The 25,216-nt window shown below is 46.2% G+C and overlaps 1 protein-coding gene and 42 non-coding genes across 43 annotated transcripts in view; 22 read left to right on the top strand and 21 right to left on the bottom strand.

The window, feature by feature from the left end:
• LOC128026950 (ligand-dependent nuclear receptor corepressor-like protein) overlaps positions 1–25,216 on the top strand; it is a 473,072-nt gene that overhangs the window by 153,949 nt on the left and 293,907 nt on the right. The window lies entirely within an intron of this gene.
• LOC128027973 (U4 spliceosomal RNA) lies at positions 240–380 on the top strand. Its single transcript, XR_008186965.1, has one exon. It is a non-coding gene; the product is annotated as a U4 spliceosomal RNA (small nuclear RNA).
• Positions 550–631, bottom strand: trnas-gcu (transfer RNA serine (anticodon GCU)). Its single transcript has one exon. It is a non-coding gene; the product is annotated as a tRNA-Ser (tRNA).
• LOC128028133 (U4 spliceosomal RNA) lies at positions 1,369–1,509 on the top strand. The gene has a single exon (XR_008187117.1). It is a non-coding gene; the product is annotated as a U4 spliceosomal RNA (small nuclear RNA).
• trnas-gcu (transfer RNA serine (anticodon GCU)) lies at positions 1,679–1,760 on the bottom strand. Its single transcript has one exon. It is a non-coding gene; the product is annotated as a tRNA-Ser (tRNA).
• Positions 2,498–2,638, top strand: LOC128027971 (U4 spliceosomal RNA). Its single transcript, XR_008186963.1, has one exon. It is a non-coding gene; the product is annotated as a U4 spliceosomal RNA (small nuclear RNA).
• Positions 2,808–2,889, bottom strand: trnas-gcu (transfer RNA serine (anticodon GCU)). The gene has a single exon. It is a non-coding gene; the product is annotated as a tRNA-Ser (tRNA).
• Positions 3,627–3,767, top strand: LOC128028134 (U4 spliceosomal RNA). The gene has a single exon (XR_008187118.1). It is a non-coding gene; the product is annotated as a U4 spliceosomal RNA (small nuclear RNA).
• Positions 3,937–4,018, bottom strand: trnas-gcu (transfer RNA serine (anticodon GCU)). Its single transcript has one exon. It is a non-coding gene; the product is annotated as a tRNA-Ser (tRNA).
• LOC128027970 (U4 spliceosomal RNA) lies at positions 4,756–4,896 on the top strand. The gene has a single exon (XR_008186962.1). It is a non-coding gene; the product is annotated as a U4 spliceosomal RNA (small nuclear RNA).
• trnas-gcu (transfer RNA serine (anticodon GCU)) lies at positions 5,066–5,147 on the bottom strand. The gene has a single exon. It is a non-coding gene; the product is annotated as a tRNA-Ser (tRNA).
• LOC128027969 (U4 spliceosomal RNA) lies at positions 5,885–6,025 on the top strand. Its single transcript, XR_008186961.1, has one exon. It is a non-coding gene; the product is annotated as a U4 spliceosomal RNA (small nuclear RNA).
• trnas-gcu (transfer RNA serine (anticodon GCU)) lies at positions 6,195–6,276 on the bottom strand. The gene has a single exon. It is a non-coding gene; the product is annotated as a tRNA-Ser (tRNA).
• Positions 7,014–7,154, top strand: LOC128027968 (U4 spliceosomal RNA). Its single transcript, XR_008186960.1, has one exon. It is a non-coding gene; the product is annotated as a U4 spliceosomal RNA (small nuclear RNA).
• On the bottom strand, positions 7,324–7,405 carry trnas-gcu (transfer RNA serine (anticodon GCU)). The gene has a single exon. It is a non-coding gene; the product is annotated as a tRNA-Ser (tRNA).
• LOC128027967 (U4 spliceosomal RNA) lies at positions 8,143–8,283 on the top strand. The gene has a single exon (XR_008186959.1). It is a non-coding gene; the product is annotated as a U4 spliceosomal RNA (small nuclear RNA).
• Positions 8,453–8,534, bottom strand: trnas-gcu (transfer RNA serine (anticodon GCU)). The gene has a single exon. It is a non-coding gene; the product is annotated as a tRNA-Ser (tRNA).
• Positions 9,272–9,412, top strand: LOC128028123 (U4 spliceosomal RNA). The gene has a single exon (XR_008187107.1). It is a non-coding gene; the product is annotated as a U4 spliceosomal RNA (small nuclear RNA).
• On the bottom strand, positions 9,582–9,663 carry trnas-gcu (transfer RNA serine (anticodon GCU)). The gene has a single exon. It is a non-coding gene; the product is annotated as a tRNA-Ser (tRNA).
• Positions 10,401–10,541, top strand: LOC128027966 (U4 spliceosomal RNA). The gene has a single exon (XR_008186958.1). It is a non-coding gene; the product is annotated as a U4 spliceosomal RNA (small nuclear RNA).
• Positions 10,711–10,792, bottom strand: trnas-gcu (transfer RNA serine (anticodon GCU)). The gene has a single exon. It is a non-coding gene; the product is annotated as a tRNA-Ser (tRNA).
• On the top strand, positions 11,530–11,670 carry LOC128028122 (U4 spliceosomal RNA). The gene has a single exon (XR_008187106.1). It is a non-coding gene; the product is annotated as a U4 spliceosomal RNA (small nuclear RNA).
• trnas-gcu (transfer RNA serine (anticodon GCU)) lies at positions 11,840–11,921 on the bottom strand. Its single transcript has one exon. It is a non-coding gene; the product is annotated as a tRNA-Ser (tRNA).
• LOC128027965 (U4 spliceosomal RNA) lies at positions 14,338–14,478 on the top strand. Its single transcript, XR_008186957.1, has one exon. It is a non-coding gene; the product is annotated as a U4 spliceosomal RNA (small nuclear RNA).
• On the bottom strand, positions 14,648–14,729 carry trnas-gcu (transfer RNA serine (anticodon GCU)). Its single transcript has one exon. It is a non-coding gene; the product is annotated as a tRNA-Ser (tRNA).
• LOC128027964 (U4 spliceosomal RNA) lies at positions 15,467–15,607 on the top strand. The gene has a single exon (XR_008186956.1). It is a non-coding gene; the product is annotated as a U4 spliceosomal RNA (small nuclear RNA).
• trnas-gcu (transfer RNA serine (anticodon GCU)) lies at positions 15,777–15,858 on the bottom strand. The gene has a single exon. It is a non-coding gene; the product is annotated as a tRNA-Ser (tRNA).
• On the top strand, positions 16,596–16,736 carry LOC128027963 (U4 spliceosomal RNA). Its single transcript, XR_008186955.1, has one exon. It is a non-coding gene; the product is annotated as a U4 spliceosomal RNA (small nuclear RNA).
• On the bottom strand, positions 16,889–16,970 carry trnas-gcu (transfer RNA serine (anticodon GCU)). Its single transcript has one exon. It is a non-coding gene; the product is annotated as a tRNA-Ser (tRNA).
• LOC128027962 (U4 spliceosomal RNA) lies at positions 17,708–17,848 on the top strand. The gene has a single exon (XR_008186954.1). It is a non-coding gene; the product is annotated as a U4 spliceosomal RNA (small nuclear RNA).
• Positions 18,018–18,099, bottom strand: trnas-gcu (transfer RNA serine (anticodon GCU)). The gene has a single exon. It is a non-coding gene; the product is annotated as a tRNA-Ser (tRNA).
• Positions 18,837–18,977, top strand: LOC128027960 (U4 spliceosomal RNA). The gene has a single exon (XR_008186952.1). It is a non-coding gene; the product is annotated as a U4 spliceosomal RNA (small nuclear RNA).
• Positions 19,147–19,228, bottom strand: trnas-gcu (transfer RNA serine (anticodon GCU)). The gene has a single exon. It is a non-coding gene; the product is annotated as a tRNA-Ser (tRNA).
• Positions 19,967–20,107, top strand: LOC128027959 (U4 spliceosomal RNA). Its single transcript, XR_008186951.1, has one exon. It is a non-coding gene; the product is annotated as a U4 spliceosomal RNA (small nuclear RNA).
• On the bottom strand, positions 20,277–20,358 carry trnas-gcu (transfer RNA serine (anticodon GCU)). The gene has a single exon. It is a non-coding gene; the product is annotated as a tRNA-Ser (tRNA).
• LOC128027958 (U4 spliceosomal RNA) lies at positions 21,096–21,236 on the top strand. Its single transcript, XR_008186950.1, has one exon. It is a non-coding gene; the product is annotated as a U4 spliceosomal RNA (small nuclear RNA).
• On the bottom strand, positions 21,406–21,487 carry trnas-gcu (transfer RNA serine (anticodon GCU)). Its single transcript has one exon. It is a non-coding gene; the product is annotated as a tRNA-Ser (tRNA).
• On the top strand, positions 22,225–22,365 carry LOC128028111 (U4 spliceosomal RNA). The gene has a single exon (XR_008187096.1). It is a non-coding gene; the product is annotated as a U4 spliceosomal RNA (small nuclear RNA).
• On the bottom strand, positions 22,535–22,616 carry trnas-gcu (transfer RNA serine (anticodon GCU)). The gene has a single exon. It is a non-coding gene; the product is annotated as a tRNA-Ser (tRNA).
• On the top strand, positions 23,354–23,494 carry LOC128027957 (U4 spliceosomal RNA). The gene has a single exon (XR_008186949.1). It is a non-coding gene; the product is annotated as a U4 spliceosomal RNA (small nuclear RNA).
• On the bottom strand, positions 23,664–23,745 carry trnas-gcu (transfer RNA serine (anticodon GCU)). The gene has a single exon. It is a non-coding gene; the product is annotated as a tRNA-Ser (tRNA).
• Positions 24,484–24,624, top strand: LOC128027956 (U4 spliceosomal RNA). Its single transcript, XR_008186948.1, has one exon. It is a non-coding gene; the product is annotated as a U4 spliceosomal RNA (small nuclear RNA).
• On the bottom strand, positions 24,777–24,858 carry trnas-gcu (transfer RNA serine (anticodon GCU)). Its single transcript has one exon. It is a non-coding gene; the product is annotated as a tRNA-Ser (tRNA).

Genomic DNA, 25,216 nt, shown 5'->3' with positions numbered 1-25,216 from the left:
CCCAAACCACCAGCTTTACCACTCCACCCCTTTTTGCCAAGATACCAATAAGTCTCTTCCCCCAGGGCTTCGAGAAAGCAACTCACAAACCTCTTTAAGTAAAAGGAGAGCAGCAAATAAGGCTTCTCGTACATACTGCCTACTGGATTCGTAGACACACCACGCAGTTTGGAGCCAATTACCACCCTGTCGTTCCACGTCCACATGGGTCCAGTTGAAAGGTCGCGACCTTTGACACCATTCTTTCGCAGAGGCAATATTGTAGCCTATGAGGCTCATCCGAGGCGCGATCATTGCTGGTTGAAAACTTTACCCAATACCCCGCCAGGATGACTTGAAATACAGTCAGCCTTGGCAATTTTTGCCAGCTTCTTTTGAAGCTTATTGTGTTGTTGAAGAACAGGTCTCGTCCTTTTAAATAGTACTTCCTTTATTTAACACAGCTGATTCAGATCATCGACCCTTTTGGATCGCACTGCATGAGGTGAACGTGGAACAAAAGGAAAGTGCACCAAATGTGCAGAGCAGATGAACGAGTAGAGCAAGGAACGACGAGGATGGGATTCGAACCCACGCGTGCAGAGCACAATGGATTAGCAGTCCATCGCCTTAACCACTCGGCCACCTCGTCACTTGTGCAAGTGCCTGACTGCTCTCTGGGCTCGGGTGGTTTTCATGAAGGACCTCTTAGCACTGTGATGTCGAAGCTCACCCTGGAAACCAAAGTATAGTTAATTTTTGTACATGTACGCTGAGATATGCCTACAGTTGAACACGTAGAATTTCAAAGCATATTCCATTTGTTTGAGCTTTCGAATGCAGAAGGTTAAACACTTGCGCTCTAGAAAGTTTGAACTTTGTCCAGCACCTGCTGCATTTTTCATCATTTATGACTGATGTTCTTTGTACTCTTAAAAGCTGAGCTTGCTCCTATCTCATGACCCTCAGACAAGTGTTTGTCATTGTGGCCCTCTGTCGTTCTGGTCTCCGTTGCCGTTTTGAGAGAACACCTGAGTCTAGCAAAGGGTAGCACATTTGACACAGGACCTCCCTCAGAACTTGCACTCCCTGCACTCGTCAGTATCCTACCCAACCCCCCAGGGGCCTCGTCAAACAGAATCTATACTGACCCAAACCGCGATCTTTACGACTCCACCCCTTGTTGCCAAGATACCAATAAGTCTCTTCCCCCAGGGGTTCGAGAAAGCAACTCACAAACCTCTTTAAGTAAAGGGAGAGCAGCAAATAAGGCTTCTCGTACATACTGCCTACTGGATTCGTAGACACACCACGCAGTTTGGAGCCAATTACCACCCTATCGTTCCACGTCCACATGGGTCCAGTTGAAAGGTCGCGACCTTTGACACCATTCTTTCGCAGAGGCAATATTGTAGCCTATGAGGCTCATTAGAGGCGCGATCATTGCTGGTTGAAAACTTTACCCAATACCCCGCCAGGATGACTTGAAATACAGTCAGCCTTGGCAATTTTTGCCAGCTTCTTTTGAAGCTTATTGTGTTGTTGAAGAACAGGTCTCGTCCCTTTAAATAGTACTTCCGTTATTTAACACAGCTGATTCAGATCATCGACCCTTTTGGATCGCACTGCATGAGGTGAACGTGGAACAAAAGGAAAGTGCACCAAATGTGCAGAGCAGATGAACGAGCAGAGCAATGAACGACGAGGATGGGATTCGAACCCACGCGTGCAGAGCACAATGGATTAGCAGTCCATCGCCTTAACCACTCGGCCACCTCGTCACTTGTGCGAGTGCCTGACTGCTCTCTGGGCTCGGGTGGTTTTCATGAAGGACCTCTTAGCACTGTGATGTCGAAGCTCACCCTGGAAACCAAAGTATAGTTAATTTTTGTACATGTACGCTGAGATATGCCTACAGTTGAACACGTAGAATTTCAAAGCATATTCCATTTGTTTGAGCTTTCGAATGCAGAAGGTTAAACACTTGCGCTCTAGAAAGTTTGAACTTTGTCCAGCACCTGCTGCATTTTTCATAATTTATGACTGATGTTCTTTGTACTCTTAAAAGCTGAGCTTGCTCCTATCTCATGACCCTCAGACAAGTGCTTGTCATTGTGGCCCTCTGTCGTTCTGGTCTCCGTTGCCGTTTTGAGAGAACACCTGAGTCTAGCAAAGGGTAGCACATTTGACACAGGACCTCCCTCAGAACTTGCACTCCCTGCACTCGTCAGTATCCTACCCAACCCCCCAGGGGCCTCGTCAAACAGAATCTATACTGACCCAAACCGCGAGCTTTACCACTCCACCCCTTTTTGCCAAGATACCAATAAGTCTCTTCCCCCAGGGCTTCGAGAAAGCAACTCACAAACCTCTTTAAGTAAAGGGAGAGCAGCAAATAAGGCTTCTCGTACATACTGCCTACTGGATTCGTAGACACACCACGCAGTTTGGAGCCAATTACCACCCTGTCGTTCCACATCCACATGGGTCCAGTTGAAAGGTCGCGACCTTTGACACCATTCTTTCGCAGAGGCAATATTGTAGCCTATGAGGCTCATCCGAGGCGCGATCATTGCTGGTTGAAAACTTTACCCAATACCCCGCCAGGATGACTTGAAATACAGTCAGCCTTGGCAATTTTTGCCAGCTTCTTTTGAAGCTTATTGTGTTGTTGAAGAACAGGTCTCGTCCTTTTAAATAGTACTTCCTTTATTTAACACAGCTGATTCAGATCATCGACCCTTTTGGATCGCACTGCATGAGGTGAACGTGGAACAAAAGGAAAGTGCACCAAATGTGCAGAGCAGATGAACCAGCAGAGCAAGGAACGACGAGGATGGGATTCGAACCCACGCGTGCAGAGCACAATGGATTAGCAGTCCATCGCCTTAACCACTCGGCCACCTCGTCACTTGTGCGAGAGCCTGACTGCTCTGTGGGCTCGGGTGGTTTTCATGAAGGACCTCTTAGCACTGTGATGTCGAAGCTCACCCTGGAAACCAAAGTATAGTTAATTTTTGTACATGTACGCTGAGATATGCCTACAGTTGAACACGTAGAATTTCAAAGCATATTCCATTTGTTTGAGCTTTCGAATGCAGAAGGTTAAACACTTGCGCTCTAGAAAGTTTGAACTTTGTCCAGCACCTGCTGCATTTTTCATCATTTATGACTGATGTTCTTTGTACTCTTAAAAGCTGAGCTTGCTCCTATCTAATGACCCTCAGACAAGCGCTTGTCATTGTGGCCCTCTGTCGTTCTGGTCTCCGTTGCCGTTTTGAGAGAACACCTGAGTCTAGCAAAGGGTAGCACATTTGACACAGGACCTCCCTCAGAACTTGCACTCCCTGCACTCGTCAGTATCCTACACAACCCCCCAGGGGCCTCGTCAAACAGAATCTATACTGACCCAAACCGCGATCTTTACGACTCCACCCCTTGTTGCCAAGATACCAATAAGTCTCTTCCCCCAGGGGTTCGAGAAAGCAACTCACAAACCTCTTTAAGTAAAGGGAGAGCAGCAAATAAGGCTTCTCGTACATACTGCCTACTGGATTCGTAGACACACCACGCAGTTTGGAGCCAATTACCACCCTGTCGTTCCACGTCCACATGGGTCCAGTTGAAAGGTCGCGACCTTTGACACCATTCTTTTGCAGAGGCAATATTGTAGCCTATGAGGCTCATCCGAGGCGCGATCATTGCTGGTTGAAAACTTTACCCAATACCCCGCCAGGATGACTTGAAATACAGTCAGCCTTGGCAATTTTTGCCAGCTTCTTTTGAAGCTTATTGTGTTGTTGAAGAACAGGTCTCGTCCCTTTAAATAGTACTTCCGTTATTTAACACAGCTGATTCAGATCATCGACCCTTTTGGATCGCACTGCATGAGGTGAACGTGGAACAAAAGGAAAGTGCACCAAATGTTCAGAGCAGTTGAACGAGCAGAGCAAGGAACGACGAGGATGGGATTCGAACCCACGCGTGCAGAGCACAATGGATTAGCAGTCCATCGCCTTAACCACTCGGCCACCTCGTCACTTGTGCGAGAGCCTGACTGCTCTCTGGGCTCGGGTGGTTTTCATGAAGGACCTCTTAGCACTGTGATGTCGAAGCTCACCCTGGAAACCAAAGTATAGTTAATTTTTGTACATGTACACTGAGATATGCCTACAGTTGAACACGTAGAATTTCAAAGCATATTCCATTTGTTTGAGCTTTCGAATGCAGAAGGTTAAACACGTGCGCTCTAGAAAGTTTGAACTTTGTCCAGCACCTGCTGCATTTTTCATCATTTATGACTGATGTTCTTTGTACTCTTAAAAGCTGAGCTTGCTCCTATCTAATGACCCTCAGACAAGTGTTTGTCATTGTGGCCCTCTGTCGTTCTGGTCTCCGTTGCCGTTTTGAGAGAACACCTGAGTCTAGCAAAGGGTAGCACATTTGACACAGGACCTCCCTCAGAACTTGCACTCCCTGCACTCGTCAGTATCCTACCCAACCCCCCAGGGGCCTCGTCAAACAGAATCTATACTGACCCAAACCGCGAGCTTTACCACTCCACCCCTTTTTGCCAAGATACCAATAAGTCTCTTCCCCCAGGGCTTCGAGAAAGCAACTCACAAACCTCTTTAAGTAAAAGGAGAGCAGCAAATAAGGCTTCTCGTACATACTGCCTACTGGATTCGTAGACACACCACGCAGTTTGGAGCCAATTACCACCCTGTCGTTCCACGTCCACATGGGTCCAGTTGAAAGGTCGCGACCTTTGACACCATTCTTTCGCAGAGGCAATATTGTAGCCTATGAGGCTCATCCGAGGCGCGATCATTGCTGGTTGAAAACTTTACCCAATACCCCGCCAGGATGACTTGAAATACAGTCAGCCTTGGCAATTTTTGCCAGCTTCTTTTGAAGCTTATTGTGTTGTTGAAGAACAGGTCTCGTCCTTTTAAATAGTACTTCCTTTATTTAACACAGCTGATTCAGATCATCGACCCTTTTGGATCGCACTGCATGAGGTGAACGTGGAACAAAAGGAAAGTGCACCAAATGTGCAGAGCAGATGAACGAGCAGAGCAATGAACGACGAGGATGGGATTCGAACCCACGCGTGCAGAGCACAATGGATTAGCAGTCCATCGCCTTAACCACTCGGCCACCTCGTCACTTGTGCGAGTGCCTGACTGCTCTCTGGGCTCGGGTGGTTTTCATGAAGGACCTATTAGCACTGTGATGTCGAAGCTCACCCTGGAAACCAAAGTATAGTTAATTTTTGTACATGTACGCTGAGATATGCCTACAGTTGAACACGTAGAATTTCAAAGCATATTCCATTTGTTTGAGCTTTCGAATGCAGAAGGTTAAACACGTGCGCTCTAGAAAGTTTGAACTTTGTCCAGCACCTGCTGCATTTTTCATCATTTATGACTGATGTTCTTTGTACTCTTAAAAGCTGAGCTTGCTCCTATCTAATGACCCTCAGACAAGTGTTTGTCATTGTGGCCCTCTGTCGTTCTGGTCTCCGTTGCCGTTTTGAGAGAACACCTGAGTCTAGCAAAGGGTAGCACATTTGACACAGGACCTCCCTCAGAACTTGCACTCCCTGCACTCGTCAGTATCCTACCCAACCCCCCAGGGGCCTCGTCAAACAGAATCTATACTGACCCAAACCGCGAGCTTTACCACTCCACCCCTTTTTGCCAAGATACCAATAAGTCTCTTCCCCCAGGGCTTCGAGAAAGCAACTCACAAACCTCTTTAAGTAAAAGGAGAGCAGCAAATAAGGCTTCTCGTACATACTGCCTACTGGATTCGTAGACACACCACGCAGTTTGGAGCCAATTACCACCCTGTCGTTCCACGTCCACATGGGTCCAGTTGAAAGGTCGCGACCTTTGACACCATTCTTTCGCAGAGGCAATATTGTAGCCTATGAGGCTCATCCGAGGCGCGATCATTGCTGGTTGAAAACTTTACCCAATACCCCGCCAGGATGACTTGAAATACAGTCAGCCTTGGCAATTTTTGCCAGCTTCTTTTGAAGCTTATTGTGTTGTTGAAGAACAGGTCTCGTCCTTTTAAATAGTACTTCCTTTATTTAACACAGCTGATTCAGATCATCGACCCTTTTGGATCGCACTGCATGAGGTGAACGTGGAACAAAAGGAAAGTGCACCAAATGTGCAGAGCAGATGAACGAGCAGAGCAATGAACGACGAGGATGGGATTCGAACCCACGCGTGCAGAGCACAATGGATTAGCAGTCCATCGCCTTAACCACTCGGCCACCTCGTCACTTGTGCGAGTGCCTGACTGCTCTCTGGGCTCGGGTGGTTTTCATGAAGGACCTCTTAGCACTGTGATGTCGAAGCTCACCCTGGAAACCAAAGTATAGTTAATTTTTGTACATGTACGCTGAGATATGCCTACAGTTGAACACGTAGAATTTCAAAGCATATTCCATTTGTTTGAGCTTTCGAATGCAGAAGGTTAAACACTTGCGCTCTAGAAAGTTTGAACTTTGTCCAGCACCTGCTGCATTTTTCATCATTTATGACTGATGTTCTTTGTACTCTTAAAAGCTGAGCTTGCTCCTATCTCATGACCCTCAGACAAGTGCTTGTCATTGTGGCCCTCTGTCGTTCTGGTCTCCGTTGCCGTTTTGAGAGAACACCTGAGTCTAGCAAAGGGTAGCACATTTGACACAGGACCTCCCTCAGAACTTGCACTCCCTGCACTCGTCAGTATCCTACCCAACCCCCCAGGGGCCTCGTCAAACAGAATCTATACTGACCCAAACCGCGAGCTTTACCACTCCACCCCTTTTTGCCAAGATACCAATAAGTCTCTTCCCCCAGGGCTTCGAGAAAGCAACTCACAAACCTCTTTAAGTAAAGGGAGAGCAGCAAATAAGGCTTCTCGTACATACTGCCTACTGGATTCGTAGACACACCACGCAGTTTGGAGCCAATTACCACCCTGTCGTTCCACGTCCACATGGGTCCAGTTGAAAGGTCGCGACCTTTGACACCATTCTTTCGCAGAGGCAATATTGTAGCCTATGAGGCTCATCCGAGGCGCGATCATTGCTGGTTGAAAACTTTACCCAATACCCCGCCAGGATGACTTGAAATACAGTCAGCCTTGGCAATTTTTGCCAGCTTCTTTTGAAGCTTATTGTGTTGTTGAAGAACAGGTCTCGTCCTTTTAAATAGTACTTCCTTTATTTAACACAGCTGATTCAGATCATCGACCCTTTTGGATCGCACTGCATGAGGTGAACGTGGAACAAAAGGAAAGTGCACCAAATGTGCAGAGCAGATGAACCAGCAGAGCAAGGAACGACGAGGATGGGATTCGAACCCACGCGTGCAGAGCACAATGGATTAGCAGTCCATCGCCTTAACCACTCGGCCACCTCGTCACTTGTGCGAGAGCCTGACTGCTCTGTGGGCTCGGGTGGTTTTCATGAAGGACCTCTTAGCACTGTGATGTCGAAGCTCACCCTGGAAACCAAAGTATAGTTAATTTTTGTACATGTACGCTGAGATATGCCTACAGTTGAACACGTAGAATTTCAAAGCATATTCCATTTGTTTGAGCTTTCGAATGCAGAAGGTTAAACACTTGCGCTCTAGAAAGTTTGAACTTTGTCCAGCACCTGCTGCATTTTTCATCATTTATGACTGATGTTCTTTGTACTCTTAAAAGCTGAGCTTGCTCCTATCTCATGACCCTCAGACAAGTGCTTGTCATTGTGGCCCTCTGTCGTTCTGGTCTCCGTTGCCGTTTTGAGAGAACACCTGAGTCTAGCAAAGGGTAGCACATTTGACACAGGACCTCCCTCAGAACTTGCACTCCCTGCACTCGTCAGTATCCTACCCAACCCCCCAGGGGCCTCGTCAAACAGAATCTATACTGACCCAAACAGCGAGCTTTACCACTCCACCCCTTTTTGCCAAGATACCAATAAGTCTCTTCCCCCAGGGCTTCGAGAAAGCAACTCACAAACCTCTTTAAGTAAAGGGAGAGCAGCAAATAAGGCTTCTCGTACATACTGCCTACTGGATTCGTAGACACACCACGCAGTTTGGAGCCAATTACCACCCTGTCGTTCCACGTCCACATGGGTCCAGTTGAAAGGTCGCGACCTTTGACACCATTCTTTCGCAGAGGCAATATTGTAGCCTATGAGGCTCATCCGAGGCGCGATCATTGCTGGTTGAAAACTTTACCCAATACCCCGCCAGGATGACTTGAAATACAGTCAGCCTTGGCAATTTTTGCCAGCTTCTTTTGAAGCTTATTGTGTTGTTGAAGAACAGGTCTCGTCCTTTTAAATAGTACTTCCTTTATTTAACACAGCTGATTCAGATCATCGACCCTTTTGGATCGCACTGCATGAGGTGAACGTGGAACAAAAGGAAAGTGCACCAAATGTGCAGAGCAGATGAACCAGCAGAGCAAGGAACGACGAGGATGGGATTCGAACCCACGCGTGCAGAGCACAATGGATTAGCAGTCCATCGCCTTAACCACTCGGCCACCTCGTCACTTGTACGAGAGCCTGACTGCTCTGTGGACTCGGGTGGTTTTCATGAAGGACCTCTTAGCACTGTGATGTCGAAGCTCACCCTGGAAACCAAAGTATAGTTAATTTTTGTACATGTACGCTGAGATATGCCTACAGTTGAACACGTAGAATTTCAAAGCATATTCCATTTGTTTGAGCTTTCGAATGCAGAAGGTTAAACACTTGCGCTCTACAAAGTTTGAACTTTGTCCAGCACCTGCTGCATTTTTCATCATTTATGACTGATGTTCTTTGTACTCTTAAAAGCTGAGCTTGCTCCTATCTAATGACCCTCAGACAAGCGCTTGTCATTGTGGCCCTCTGTCGTTCTGGTCTCCGTTGCCGTTTTGAGAGAACACCTGAGTCTAGCAAAGGGTAGCACATTTGACACAGGACCTCCCTCAGAACTTGCACTCCCTGCACTCGTCAGTATCCTACACAACCCCCCAGGGGCCTCGTCAAACAGAATCTATACTGACCCAAACCGCGATCTTTACGACTCCACCCCTTGTTGCCAAGATACCAATAAGTCTCTTCCCCCAGGGGTTCGAGAAAGCAACTCACAAACCTCTTTAAGTAAAGGGAGAGCAGCAAATAAGGCTTCTCGTACATACTGCCTACTGGATTCGTAGACACACCACGCAGTTTGGAGCCAATTACCACCCTGTCGTTCCACGTCCACATGGGTCCAGATGAAAGGTCGCGACCTTTGACACCATTCTTTTGCAGAGGCAATATTGTAGCCTATGAGGCTCATCCGAGGCGCGATCATTGCTGGTTGAAAACTTTACCCAATACCCCGCCAGGATGACTTGAAATACAGTCAGCCTTGGCAATTTTTGCCAGCTTCTTTTGAAGCTTATTGTGTTGTTGAAGAACAGGTCTCGTCCCTTTAAATAGTACTTCCGTTATTTAACACAGCTGATTCAGATCATCGACCCTTTTGGATCGCACTGCATGAGGTGAACGTGGAACAAAAGGAAAGTGCACCAAATGTGCAGAGCAGATGAACGAGTAGAGCAAGGAACGACGAGGATGGGATTCGAACCCACGCGTGCAGAGCACAATGGATTAGCAGTCCATCGCCTTAACCACTCGGCCACCTCGTCACTTGTGCAAGTGCCTGACTGCTCTCTGGGCTCGGGTGGTTTTCATGAAGGACCTCTTAGCACTGTGATGTCGAAGCTCACCCTGGAAACCAAAGTATAGTTAATTTTTGTACATGTACGCTGAGATATGCCTACAGTTGAACACGTAGAATTTCAAAGCATATTCCATTTGTTTGAGCTTTCGAATGCAGAAGGTTAAACACTTGCGCTCTAGAAAGTTTGAACTTTGTCCAGCACCTGCTGCATTTTTCATCATTTATGACTGATGTTCTTTGTACTCTTAAAAGCTGAGCTTGCTCCTATCTCATGACCCTCAGACAAGTGTTTGTCATTGTGGCCCTCTGTCGTTCTGGTCTCCGTTGCCGTTTTGAGAGAACACCTGAGTCTAGCAAAGGGTAGCACATTTGACACAGGACCTCCCTCAGAACTTGCACTCCCTGCACTCGTCAGTATCCTACCCAACCCCCCAGGGGCCTCGTAAAACAGAATCTATACTGACCCAAACCGCGAGCTTTACCACTCCACCCCTTTTTGCCAAGATACCAATAAGTCTCTTCCCCCAGGGCTTCGAGAAAGCAACTCACAAACCTCTTTAAGTAAAGGGAGAGCAGCAAATAAGGCTTCTCGTACATACTGCCTACTGGATTCGTAGACACACCACGCAGTTTGGAGCCAATTACCACCCTGTCGTTCCACGTCCACATGGGTCCAGTTGAAAGGTCGCGACCTTTGACATCATTCTTTCGCAGAGGCAATATTGTAGCCTATGAGGCTCATCCGAGGCGCGATCATTGCTGGTTGAAAACTTTACCCAATACCCCGCCAGGATGACTTGAAATACAGTCAGCCTTGGCAATTTTTGCCAGCTTCTTTTGAAGCTTATTGTGTTGTTGAAGAACAGGTCTCTTCCTTTTAAATAGTACTTCCTTTATTTAACACAGCTGATTCAGATCATCGACCCTTTTGGATCGCACTGCATGAGGTGAACGTGGAACAAAAGGAAAGTGCACCAAATGTGCAGAGCAGATGAACGAGTAGAGCAAGGAACGACGAGGATGGGATTCGAACCCACGCGTGCAGAGCACAATGGATTAGCAGTCCATCGCCTTAACCACTCGGCCACCTCGTCACTTGTGCAAGTGCCTGACTGCTCTCTGGGCTCGGGTGGTTTTCATGAAGGACCTCTTAGCACTGTGATGTCGAAGCTCACCCTGGAAACCAAAGTATAGTTAATTTTTGTACATGTACGCTGAGATATGCCTACAGTTGAACACGTAGAATTTCAAAGCATATTCCATTTGTTTGAGCTTTCGAATGCAGAAGGTTAAACACTTGCGCTCTAGAAAGTTTGAACTTTGTCCAGCACCTGCTGCATTTTTCATCATTTATGACTGATGTTCTTTGTACTCTTAAAAGCTGAGCTTGCTCCTATCTCATGACCCTCAGACAAGTGTTTGTCATTGTGGCCCTCTGTCGTTCTGGTCTCCGTTGCCGTTTTGAGAGAACACCTGAGTCTAGCAAAGGGTAGCACATTTGACACAGGACCTCCCTCAGAACTTGCACTCCCTGCACTCGTCAGTATCCTACCCAACCCCCCAGGGGCCTCGTCAAACATAATCTATACTGACCCAAACCGCGATCTTTACGACTCCACCCCTTGTTGCCAAGATACCAATAAGTCTCTTCCCCCAGGGGTTCGAGAAAGCAACTCACAAACCTCTTTAAGTAAAGGGAGAGCAGCAAATAAGGCTTCTCGTACATACTGCCTACTGGATTCGTAGACACACCACGCAGTTTGGAGCCAATTACCACCCTGTCGTTCCACGTCCACATGGGTCCAGTTGAAAGGTCGCGACCTTTGACACCATTCTTTCGCAGAGGCAATATTGTAGCCTATGAGGCTCATCAGAGGCGCGATCATTGCTGGTTGAAAACTTTACCCAATACCCCGCCAGGATGACTTGAAATACAGTCAGCCTTGGCAATTTTTGCCAGCTTCTTTTGAAGCTTATTGTGTTGTTGAAGAACAGGTCTCGTCCCTTTAAATAGTACTTCCGTTATTTAACACAGCTGATTCAGATCATCGACCCTTTTGGATCGCACTGCATGAGGTGAACGTGGAACAAAAGGAAAGTGCACCAAATGTTCAGAGCAGTTGAACGAGCAGAGCAAGGAACGACGAGGATGGGATTCGAACCCACGCGTGCAGAGCACAATGGATTAGCAGTCCATCGCCTTAACCACTCGGCCACCTCGTCACTTGTGCGAGTGCCTGACTGCTCTCTGGGCTCGGGTGGTTTTCATGAAGGACCTCTTAGCACTGTGATGTCGAAGCTCACCCTGGAAACCAAAGTATAGTTAATTTTTGTACATGTACACTGAGATATGCCTACAGTTGAACACGTAGAATTTCAAAGCATATTCCATTTGTTTGAGCTTTCGAATGCAGAAGGTTAAACACGTGCGCTCTAGAAAGTTTGAACTTTGTCCAGCACCTGCTGCATTTTTCATCATTTATGACTGATGTTCTTTGTACTCTTAACCCTTTAAAGCCTGACACATTAAAAAAATGGCAGAAAATTATATATTTTTGGAAATTAGATGTTTATTAATCCTTGAATCAAAATCCCAAAAAAAATTTTTTGCCAACTTATTTTGTTTATGATATATTTTTTGTATCACATTTGATACATCAGGCTTTTAGGGAATGTTTTGCTTACAACAGTGTAGATTTTAGATACCAAAACATCTATTATGCCTTTAACAATTTGAAAATATAGAACATTTTAGGCAGTTTTTCTCTCTTTTTTTTTTTACATAGATCTTTTTTCCAGTCCTTTTATTTCACTTTGTGGTAGTCACGAAAGCAGTTTCTGTCTTTGTTCAGGCAAAGATGCACCTTACACTTCTTACAGTACACATGTGAGAAGTGATTGTTGGTGCAATAATTGCAACTTTCTCTATCTCTTTGGCAGTTGTGTTTACTGACTTGCCCTCTTTTTGTACGCTGTACATATTTGTTTGTTCTGCCGTTTCCTGTAGCATTTCATCAGTGACAAACTGTTTGAAATACATGTATGGAGTCCAGTTACACCTGTCTTCTGTCCCTTCCTCATCAGATGCAATGAAATCGACAGATGGAGGTTGAAATTGTTTTTATCTCCATCTGTATTCTTTCTTTTTTGCATTATCCTTCACCGACTGCCATTTGAATCTGTCCTGTGTTGTTGGGACCTCAACTTCTATGCTGCTCTGGACTACACTTTCAACTTGATAATCTTCTTCATCACTGGTGTCTGAACTTCCATTATCATGCATGGCCTGAGGAATCCATTCCTCATCATTCTCCTCCTCCTTCTCCTCCTCTTCCTCTAACTGCTCTAGGTCACTTGAATTGCCATCCATTATTATGCCGTTTACATTTTGAAGATGCTTTTTTTTTCTCTCTCTTCTTCCTCTAATCTTTTTGGCATCTAAAAATACACATAAAAATGGATGATTCCAGCATATTGATTATAATTTTAGAGGAATTGTTACTGTAAAAATAACCTAAATGTATTGTAAGATGACATTGTGGTAGGCATATTGTAGATTACATTAAAAAAATATTTGACACGACTATTCAGGGATAAAGAACCTCATACCTGCAGTTTCAAATTTAATATGTGCATTTTTAACACAATATATATTTTAATATGACATTTCAGTCATTAATTGCCATTAATTGAATCATCCCAATATTGTGTGTGTTTGCACTGTGGTAGTCATAAAGTAGATAACATTACTACAATTTGACATTACTGTTTAGACATAAAGCACCATTAATACCTGATGTATCAAATTTGATACACAATTTCCAACACGATTTACTTGTAATTTAATGATTAAATTATTAAGTAATTATGAATTATTTCAATTCAGAAAGTGTTAAATTAATTATATCAGGCGCAATCCAATATCATTTTTTACCTTAACAACTTGAAATTAGCCTTTATTTTCCTGCCGAAAGCGTCTGGCTTGATCCAATCGCAGCTGCCATTTTGAAAAGTTAAAAAATCACCCCTCTACTGCCTGCAGTACAGTGAAATTCCACAAGATGGCAGAATACACGTATCAAAATAGATACAACAGGTTTTCAAAGAAAGTATTGCTCTCACTGATTCAATATATGTCTTAGAAACTCGTGTATCAAATATGATACGTGCGGTTTTAAAGGGTTAAAAGCTGAGCTTGCTCCTATCTAATGACCCTCAGACAAGCGTTTGTCATTGTGGCCCTCTGTCGTTCTGGTCTCCGTTGCCGTTTTGAGAGAACACCTGTGTCTAGCAAAGGGTAGCACATTTGACACAGGACCTCCCTCAGAACTTGCACTCCCTGCACTCGTCAGTATCCTACCCAACCCCCCAGGGGCCTCGTCAAACAGAATCTATACTGACCCAAACCACCAGCTTTACCACTCCACCCCTTTTTGCCAAGATACCAATAAGTCTCTTCCCCCAGGGCTTCGAGAAAGCAACTCACAAACCTCTTTAAGTAAAGGGAGAGCAGCAAATAAGGCTTCTCGTACATACTGCCTACTGGATTCGTAGACACACCACGCAGTTTGGAGCCAATTACCACCCTGTCGTTCCACGTCCACATGGGTCCAGTTGAAAGGTCGCGACCTTTGACACCATTCTTTCGCAGAGGCAATATTGTAGCCTATGAGGCTCATCCGAGGCGCGATCATTGCTGGTTGAAAACTTTACCCAATACCCCGCCAGGATGACTTGAAATACAGTCAGCCTTGGCAATTTTTGCCAGCTTCTTTTGAAGCTTATTGTGTTGTTGAAGAACAGGTCTCGTCCTTTTAAATAGTACTTCCTTTATTTAACACAGCTGATTCAGATCATCGACCCTTTTGGATCGCACTGCATGAGGTGAACGTGGAACAAAAGGAAAGTGCACCAAATGTGCAGAGCAGATGAACGAGCAGAGCAAGGAACGACGAGGATGGGATTCGAACCCACGCGTGCAGAGCACAATGGATTAGCAGTCCATCGCCTTAACCACTCGGCCACCTCGTCACTTGTGCGAGTGCCTGACTGCTCTCTGGGCTCGGGTGGTTTTCATGAAGGACCTCTTAGCACTGTGATGTCGAAGCTCACCCTGGAAACCAAAGTATAGTTAATTTTTGTACATGTACGCTGAGATATGCCTACAGTTGAACACGTAGAATTTCAAAGCATATTCCATTTGTTTGAGCTTTCGAATGCAGAAAGTTAAACACTTGCGCTCTACAAAGTATGAACTTTGTCCAGCACCTGCTGCATTTTTCATCATTTATGACTGATGTTCTTTGTACTCTTAAAAGCTGAGCTTGCTCCTATCTCATGACCCTCAGACAAGTGCTTGTCATTGTGGCCCTCTGTCGTTCTGGTCTCCGTTGCCGTTTTGAGAGAACACCTGAGTCTAGCAAAGGGTAGCACATTTGACACAGGACCTCCCTCAGAACTTGCACTCCCTGCACTCGTCAGTATCCTACCCAACCCCCCAGGGGCCTCGTCAAACAGAATCTATACTGACCCAAACCACCAGCTTTACCACTCCACCCCTTTTTGCCAAGATACCAATAAGTCTCTTCCCCCAGGGCTTCGAGAAAGCAACTCACAAACCTCTTTAAGTAAAGGGAGAGCAGCAAATAAGGCTTCTCGTACATACTGCCTACTGGATTCGTAGACACACCACGCAGTTTGGAGCCAATTACCACCCTGTCGTTCCACGTCCACATGGGTCCAGTTGAAAGGTCGCGACCTTTGACACCATTCTTTCGCAGAGGCAATATTGTAGCCTATGAGGCTCATCCGAGGCGCGATCATTGCTGGTTGAAAACTTTACCCAATACCCCGCCAGGATGACTTGAAATACAGTCAGCCTTGGCAATTTTTGCCAGCTTCTTTTGAAGCTTATTGTGTTGTTGAAGAACAGGTCTCGTCCCTTTAAATAGTACTTCCGTTATTTAACACAGCTGATTCAGATCATCGACCCTTTTGGATCGCACTGCATGAGGTGAACGTGGAACAAAAGAAAAGTGCACCAAATGTGCAGAGCAGATGAACGAGCAGAGCAAGGAACGACGAGGATGGGATTCGAACCCACGCGTGCAGAGCACAATGGATTAGCAGTCCATCGCCTTAACCACTCGGCCACCTCGTCACTTGTGCGAGTGCCTGACTGCTCTCTGGGCTCGGGTGGTTTTCATGAAGGACCTCTTAGCACTGTGATGTCGAAGCTCACCCTGGAAACCAAAGTATAGTTAATTTTTGTACATGTACACTGAGATATGCCTACAGTTGAACACGTAGAATTTCAAAGCATATTCCATTTGTTTGAGCTTTCGAATGCAGAAGGTTAAACACGTGCGCTCTAGAAAGTTTGAACTTTGTCCAGCACCTGCTGCATTTTTCATCATTTATGACTGATGTTCTTTGTACTCTTAAAAGCTGAGCTTGCTCCTATCTAATGACCCTCAGACAAGTGTTTGTCATTGTGGCCCTCTGTCGTTCTGGTCTCCGTTGCCGTTTTGAGAGAACACCTGAGTCTAGCAAAGGGTAGCACATTTGACACAGGACCTCCCTCAGAACTTGCACTCCCTGCACTCGTCAGTATCCTACCCAACCCCCCAGGGGCCTCGTCAAACAGAATCTATACTGACCCAAACCGCGAGCTTTACCACTCCACCCCTTTTTGCCAAGATACCAATAAGTCTCTTCCCCCAGGGCTTCGAGAAAGCAACTCACAAACCTCTTTAAGTAAAGGGAGAGCAGCAAATAAGGCTTCTCGTACATACTGCCTACTGGATTCGTAGACACACCACGCAGTTTGGAGCCAATTACCACCCTGTCGTTCCACGTCCACATGGGTCCAGTTGAAAGGTCGCGACCTTTGACATCATTCTTTCGCAGAGGCAATATTGTAGCCTATGAGGCTCATCCGAGGCGCGATCATTGCTGGTTGAAAACTTTACCCAATACCCCGCCAGGATGACTTGAAATACAGTCAGCCTTGGCAATTTTTGCCAGCTTCTTTTGAAGCTTATTGTGTTGTTGAAGAACAGGTCTCGTCCTTTTAAATAGTACTTCCTTTATTTAACACAGCTGATTCAGATCATCGACCCTTTTGGATCGCACTGCATGAGGTGAACGTGGAACAAAAGGAAAGTGCACCAAATGTGCAGAGCAAGTAACGACGAGGATGGGATTCGAACCCACGCGTGCAGAGCACAATGGATTAGCAGTCCATCGCCTTAACCACTCGGCCACCTCGTCACTTGTGCGAGTGCCTGACTGCTCTCTGGGCTCGGGTGGTTTTCATGAAGGACCTCTTAGCACTGTGATGTCGAAGCTCACCCTGGAAACCAAAGTATAGTTAATTTTTGTACATGTACACTGAGATATGCCTACAGTTGAACACGTAGAATTTCAAAGCATATTCCATTTGTTTGAGCTTTCGAATGCAGAAGGTTAAACACGTGCGCTCTAGAAAGTTTGAACTTTGTCCAGCACCTGCTGCATTTTTCATCATTTATGACTGATGTTCTTTGTACTCTTAAAAGCTGAGCTTGCTCCTATCTAATGACCCTCAGACAAGCGCTTGTCATTGTGGCCCTCTGTCGTTCTGGTCTCCGTTGCCGTTTTGAGAGAACACCTGAGTCTAGCAAAGGGTAGCACATTTGACACAGGACCTCCCTCAGAACTTGCACTCCCTGCACTCGTCAGTATCCTACACAACCCCCCAGGGGCCTCGTCAAACAGAATCTATACTGACCCAAACCGCGATCTTTACGACTCCACCCCTTGTTGCCAAGATACCAATAAGTCTCTTCCCCCAGGGGTTCGAGAAAGCAACTCACAAACCTCTTTAAGTAAAGGGAGAGCAGCAAATAAGGCTTCTCGTACATACTGCCTACTGGATTCGTAGACACACCACGCAGTTTGGAGCCAATTACCACCCTGTCGTTCCACGTCCACATGGGTCCAGTTGAAAGGTCGCGACCTTTGACACTATTCTTTCGCAGAGGCAATATTGTAGCCTATGAGGCTCATCCGAGGCGCGATCATTGCTGGTTGAAAACTTTACCCAATACCCCGCCAGGATGACTTGAAATACAGTCAGCCTTGGCAATTTTTGCCAGCTTCTTTTGAAGCTTATTGTGTTGTTGAAGAACAGGTCTCGTCCCTTTAAATAGTACTTCCGTTATTTAACACAGCTGATTCAGATCATCGACCCTTTTGGATCGCACTGCATGAGGTGAACGTGGAACAAAAGGAAAGTGCACCAAATGTGCAGAGCAGATGAACGAGCAGAGCAAGGAACGACGAGGATGGGATTCGAACCCACGCGTGCAGAGCACAACGGATTAGCAGTCCATCACCTTAACCACTCGGCCACCTCGTCACTTGTGCGAGTGCCTGACTGCTCTCTGGGCTCGGGTGGTTTTCATGAAGGACCTCTTAGCACTGTGATGTCGAAGCTCACCCTGGAAACCAAAGTATAGTTAATTTTTGTACATGTACACTGAGATATGCCTACAGTTGAACACGTAGAATTTCAAAGCATATTCCATTTGTTTGAGCTTTCGAATGCAGAAGGTTAAACACGTGCGCTCTAGAAAGTTTGAACTTTGTCCAGCACCTGCTGCATTTTTCATCATTTATGACTGATGTTCTTTGTACTCTTAAAAGCTGAGCTTGCTCCTATCTAATGACCCTCAGACAAGTGTTTGTCATTGTGGCCCTCTGTCGTTCTGGTCTCCGTTGCCGTTTTGAGAGAACACCTGAGTCTAGCAAAGGGTAGCACATTTGACACAGGACCTCCCTCAGAACTTGCACTCCCTGCACTCGTCAGTATCCTACCCAACCCCCCAGGGGCCTCGTCAAACAGAATCTATACTGACCCAAACCGCGAGCTTTACCACTCCACCCCTTTTTGCCAAGATACCAATAAGTCTCTTCCCCCAGGGCTTCGAGAAAGCAACTCACAAACCTCTTTAAGTAAAGGGAGAGCAGCAAATAAGGCTTCTCGTACATACTGCCTACTGGATTCGTAGACACACCACGCAGTTTGGAGCCAATTACCACCCTGTCGTTCCACGTCCACATGGGTCCAGTTGAAAGGTCGCGACCTTTGACATCATTCTTTCGCAGAGGCAATATTGTAGCCTATGAGGCTCATCCGAGGCGCGATCATTGCTGGTTGAAAACTTTACCCAATACCCCGCCAGGATGACTTGAAATACAGTCAGCCTTGGCAATTTTTGCCAGCTTCTTTTGAAGCTTATTGTGTTGTTGAAGAACAGGTCTCGTCCTTTTAAATAGTACTTCCTTTATTTAACACAGCTGATTCAGATCATCGACCCTTTTGGATCGCACTGCATGAGGTGAACGTGGAACAAAAGGAAAGTGCACCAAATGTGCAGAGCAGATGAACGAGTAGAGCAAGGAACGAAGAGGATGGGATTCGAACCCACGCGTGCAGAGCACAATGGATTAGCAGTCCATCGCCTTAACCACTCGGCCACCTCGTCACTTGTGCAAGTGCCTGACTGCTCTCTGGGCTCGGGTGGTTTTCATGAAGGACCTCTTAGCACTGTGATGTCGAAGCTCACCCTGGAAACCAAAGTATAGTTAATTTTTGTACATGTACGCTGAGATATGCCTACAGTTGAACACGTAGAATTTCAAAGCATATTCCATTTGTTTGAGCTTTCGAATGCAGAAGGTTAAACACTTGCGCTCTAGAAAGTTTGAACTTTGTCCAGCACCTGCTGCATTTTTCATCATTTATGACTGATGTTCTTTGTACTCTTAAAAAGCTGAGCTTGCTCCTATCTCATGACCCTCAGACAAGTGTTTGTCATTGTGGCCCTCTGTCGTTCTGGTCTCCGTTGCCGTTTTGAGAGAACACCTGAGTCTAGCAAAGGGTAGCACATTTGACACAGGACCTCCCTCAGAACTTGCACTCCCTGCACTCGTCAGTATCCTACCCAACCCCCCAGGGGCCTCGTAAAACAGAATCTATACTGACCCAAACCGCGAGCTTTACCACTCCACCCCTTTTTGCCAAGATACCAATAAGTCTCTTCCCCCAGGGCTTCGAGAAAGCAACTCACAAACCTCTTTAAGTAAAGGGAGAGCAGCAAATAAGGCTTCTCGTACATACTGCCTACTGGATTCGTAGACACACCACGCAGTTTGGAGCCAATTACCACCCTGTCGTTCCACGTCCACATGGGTCCAGTTGAAAGGTCGCGACCTTTGACATCATTCTTTCGCAGAGGCAATATTGTAGCCTATGAGGCTCATCCGAGGCGCGATCATTGCTGGTTGAAAACTTTACCCAATACCCCGCCAGGATGACTTGAAATACAGTCAGCCTTGGCAATTTTTGCCAGCTTCTTTTGAAGCTTATTGTGTTGTTGAAGAACAGGTCTCGTCCTTTTAAATAGTACTTCCTTTATTTAACACAGCTGATTCAGATCATCGACCCTTTTGGATCGCACTGCATGAGGTGAACGTGGAACAAAAGGAAAGTGCACCAAATGTGCAGAGCAGATGAACGAGTAGAGCAAGGAACGACGAGGATGGGATTCGAACCCACGCGTGCAGAGCACAATGGATTAGCAGTCCATCGCCTTAACCACTCGGCCACCTCGTCACTTGTGCAAGTGCCTGACTGCTCTCTGGGCTCGGGTGGTTTTCATGAAGGACCTCTTAGCACTGTGATGTCGAAGCTCACCCTGGAAACCAAAGTATAGTTAATTTTTGTACATGTACGCTGAGATATGCCTACAGTTGAACACGTAGAATTTCAAAGCATATTCCATTTGTTTGAGCTTTCGAATGCAGAAGGTTAAACACGTGCGCTCTAGAAAGTTTGAACTTTGTCCAGCACCTGCTGCATTTTTCATCATTTATGACTGATGTTCTTTGTACTCTTAAAAGCTGAGCTTGCTCCTATCTAATGACCCTCAGACAAGTGTTTGTCATTGTGGCCCTCTGTCGTTCTGGTCTCCGTTGCCGTTTTGAGAGAACACCTGAGTCTAGCAAAGGGTAGCACATTTGACACAGGACCTCCCTCAGAACTTGCACTCCCTGCACTCGTCAGTATCCTACCCAACCCCCCAGGGGCCTCGTCAAACAGAATCTATACTGACCCAAACCGCGAGCTTTACCACTCCACCCCTTTTTGCCAAGATACCAATAAGTCTCTTCCCCCAGGGCTTCGAGAAAGCAACTCACAAACCTCTTTAAGTAAAGGGAGAGCAGCAAATAAGGCTTCTCGTACATACTGCCTACTGGATTCGTAGACACACCACGCAGTTTGGAGCCAATTACCACCCTGTCGTTCCACGTCCACATGGGTCCAGTTGAAAGGTCGCGACCTTTGACATCATTCTTTCGCAGAGGCAATATTGTAGCCTATGAGGCTCATCCGAGGCGCGATCATTGCTGGTTGAAAACTTTACCCAATACCCCGCCAGGATGACTTGAAATACAGTCAGCCTTGGCAATTTTTGCCAGCTTCTTTTGAAGCTTATTGTGTTGTTGAAGAACAGGTCTCGTCCTTTTAAATAGTACTTCCTTTATTTAACACAGCTGATTCAGATCATCGACCCTTTTGGATCGCACTGCATGAGGTGAACGTGGAACAAAAGGAAAGTGCACCAAATGTGCAGAGCAGATGAACGAGCAGAGCAAGGAACGACGAGGATGGGATTCGAACCCACGCGTGCAGAGCACAATGGATTAGCAGTCCATCGCCTTAACCACTCGGCCACCTCGTCACTTGTGCGAGAGCCTGACTGCTCTGTGGGCTCGGGTGGTTTTCATGAAGGACCTCTTAGCACTGTGATGTCGAAGCTCACCCTGGAAACCAAAGTATAGTTAATTTTTGTACATGTACGCTGAGATATGCCTACAGTTGAACACGTAGAATTTCAAAGCATATTCCATTTGTTTGAGCTTTCGAATGCAGAAGGTTAAACACTTGCGCTCTACAAAGTTTGAACTTTGTCCAGCACCTGCTGCATTTTTCATCATTTATGACTGATGTTCTTTGTACTCTTAAAAGCTGAGCTTGCTCCTATCTAATGACCCTCAGACAAGCGCTTGTCATTGTGGCCCTCTGTCGTTCTGGTCTCCGTTGCCGTTTTGAGAGAACACCTGAGTCTAGCAAAGGGTAGCACATTTGACACAGGACCTCCCTCAGAACTTGCACTCCCTGCACTCGTCAGTATCCTACACAACCCCCCAGGGGCCTCGTCAAACAGAATCTATACTGACCCAAACCGCGATCTTTACGACTCCACCCCTTGTTGCCAAGATACCAATAAGTCTCTTCCCCCAGGGGTTCGAGAAAGCAACTCACAAACCTCTTTAAGTAAAGGGAGAGCAGCAAATAAGGCTTCTCGTACATACTGCCTACTGGATTCGTAGACACACCACGCAGTTTGGAGCCAATTACCACCCTGTCGTTCCACGTCCACATGGGTCCAGTTGAAAGGTCGCGACCTTTGACACCATTCTTTTGCAGAGGCAATATTGTAGCCTATGAGGCTCATCCGAGGCGCGATCATTGCTGGTTGAAAACTTTACCCAATACCCCGCCAGGATGACTTGAAATACAGTCAGCCTTGGCAATTTTTGCCAGCTTCTTTTGAAGCTTATTGTGTTGTTGAAGAACAGGTCTCGTCCCTTTAAATAGTACTTCCGTTATTTAACACAGCTGATTCAGATCATCGACCCTTTTGGATCGCACTGCATGAGGTGAACGTGGAACAAAAGGAAAGTGCACCAAATGTTCAGAGCAGTTGAACGAGCAGAGCAAGGAACGACGAGGATGGGATTCGAACCCACGCGTGCAGAGCACAATGGATTAGCAGTCCATCGCCTTAACCACTCGGCCACCTCGTCACTTGTGCGAGTGCCTGACTGCTCTCTGGGCTCGGGTGGTTTTCATGAAGGACCTCTTAGCACTGTGATGTCGAAGCTCACCCTGGAAACCAAAGTATAGTTAATTTTTGTACATGTACACTGAGATATGCCTACAGTTGAACACGTAGAATTTCAAAGCATATTCCATTTGTTTGAGCTTTCGAATGCAGAAGGTTAAACACGTGCGCTCTAGAAAGTTTGAACTTTGTCCAGCACCTGCTGCATTTTTCATCATTTATGACTGATGTTCTTTGTACTCTTAAAAGCTGAGCTTGCTCCTATCTAATGACCCTCAGACAAGCGCTTGTCATTGTGGCCCTCTGTCGTTCTGGTCTCCGTTGCCGTTTTGAGAGAACACCTGAGTCTAGCAAAGGGTAGCACATTTGACACAGGACCTCCCTCAGAACTTGCACTCCCTGCACTCGTCAGTATCCTACACAACCCCCCAGGGGCCTCGTCAAACAGAATCTATACTGACCCAAACCGCGATCTTTACGACTCCACCCCTTGTTGCCAAGATACCAATAAGTCTCTTCCCCCAGGGGTTCGAGAAAGCAACTCACAAACCTCTTTAAGTAAAGGGAGAGCAGCAAATAAGGCTTCTCGTACATACTGCCTACTGGATTCGTAGACACACCACGCAGTTTGGAGCCAATTACCACCCTGTCGTTCCACGTCCACATGGGTCCAGTTGAAAGGTCGCGACCTTTGACACTATTCTTTCGCAGAGGCAATATTGTAGCCTATGAGGCTCATCCGAGGCGCGATCATTGCTGGTTGAAAACTTTACCCAATACCCCGCCAGGATGACTTGAAATACAGTCAGCCTTGGCAATTTTTGCCAGCTTCTTTTGAAGCTTATTGTGTTGTTGAAGAACAGGTCTCGTCCTTTTAAATAGTACTTCCTTTATTTAACACAGCTGATTCAGATCATCGACCCTTTTGGATCGCACTGCATGAGGTGAACGTGGAACAAAAGGAAAGTGCACCAAATGTGCAGAGCAGATGAACGAGTAGAGCAAGGAACGACGAGGATGGGATTCGAACCCACGCGTGGAGAGCACAATGGATTAGCAGTCCATCGCCTTAACCACTCGGCCACCTCGTCACTTGTGCAAGTGCCTGACTGCTCTCTGGGCTCGGGTGGTTTTCATGAAGGACCTCTTAGCACTGTGATGTCGAAGCTCACCCTGGAAACCAAAGTATAGTTAATTTTTGTACATGTACGCTGAGATATGCCTACAGTTGAACACGTAGAATTTCAAAGCATATTCCATTTGTTTGAGCTTTCGAATGCAGAAGGTTAAACACTTGCGCTCTAGAAAGTTTGAACTTTGTCCAGCACCTGCTGCATTTTTCATCATTTATGACTGATGTTCTTTGTACTCTTAAAAAGCTGAGCTTGCTCCTATCTCATGACCCTCAGACAAGTGTTTGTCATTGTGGCCCTCTGTCGTTCTGGTCTCCGTTGCCGTTTTGAGAGAACACCTGAGTCTAGCAAAGGGTAGCACATTTGACACAGGACCTCCCTCAGAACTTGCACTCCCTGCACTCGTCAGTATCCTACCCAACCCCCCAGGGGCCTCGTAAAACAGAATCTATACTGACCCAAACCGCGAGCTTTACCACTCCACCCCTTTTTGCCAAGATACCAATAAGTCTCTTCCCCCAGGGCTTCGAGAAAGCAACTCACAAACCTCTTTAAGTAAAGGGAGAGCAGCAAATAAGGCTTCTCGTACATACTGCCTACTGGATTCGTAGACACACCACGCAGTTTGGAGCCAATTACCACCCTGTCGTTCCACGTCCACATGGGTCCAGTTGAAAGGTCGCGACCTTTGACATCATTCTTTCGCAGAGGCAATATTGTAGCCTATGAGGCTCATCCGAGGCGCGATCATTGCTGGTTGAAAACTTTACCCAATACCCCGCCAGGATGACTTGAAATACAGTCAGCCTTGGCAATTTTTGCCAGCTTCTTTTGAAGCTTATTGTGTTGTTGAAGAACAGGTCTCGTCCTTTTAAAAAGTACTTCCTTTATTTAACACAGCTGATTCAGATCATCGACCCTTTTGGATCGCACTGCATGAGGTGAACGTGGAACAAAAGGAAAGTGCACCAAATGTGCAGAGCAAGGAACGACGAGGATGGGATTCGAACCCACGCGTGCAGAGCACAATGGATTAGCAGTCCATCGCCTTAACCACTCGGCCACCTCGTCACTTGTGCGAGAGCCTGACTGCTCTGTGGGCTCGGGTGGTTTTCATGAAGGACCTCTTAGCACTGTGATGTCGAAGCTCACCCTGGAAACCAAAGTATAGTTAATTTTTGTACATGTACGCTGAGATATGCCTACAGTTGAACACGTAGAATTTCAAAGCATATTCCATTTGTTTGAGCTTTCGAATGCAGAAGGTTAAACACTTGCGCTCTACAAAGTTTGAACTTTGTCCAGCACCTGCTGCATTTTTCATCATTTATGACTGATGTTCTTTGTACTCTTAAAAGCTGAGCTTGCTCCTATCTAATGACCCTCAGACAAGCGCTTGTCATTGTGGCCCTCTGTCGTTCTGGTCTCC

This window comes from Carassius gibelio, chromosome A14 (assembly GCF_023724105.1).
Source record: "Carassius gibelio isolate Cgi1373 ecotype wild population from Czech Republic chromosome A14, carGib1.2-hapl.c, whole genome shotgun sequence".
Taxonomy (NCBI): domain Eukaryota; kingdom Metazoa; phylum Chordata; class Actinopteri; order Cypriniformes; family Cyprinidae; genus Carassius; species Carassius gibelio.
The sequence above is the reverse complement of the archived record's forward strand: the minus strand, read 5'-3'. Positions and strand labels throughout refer to the sequence as shown.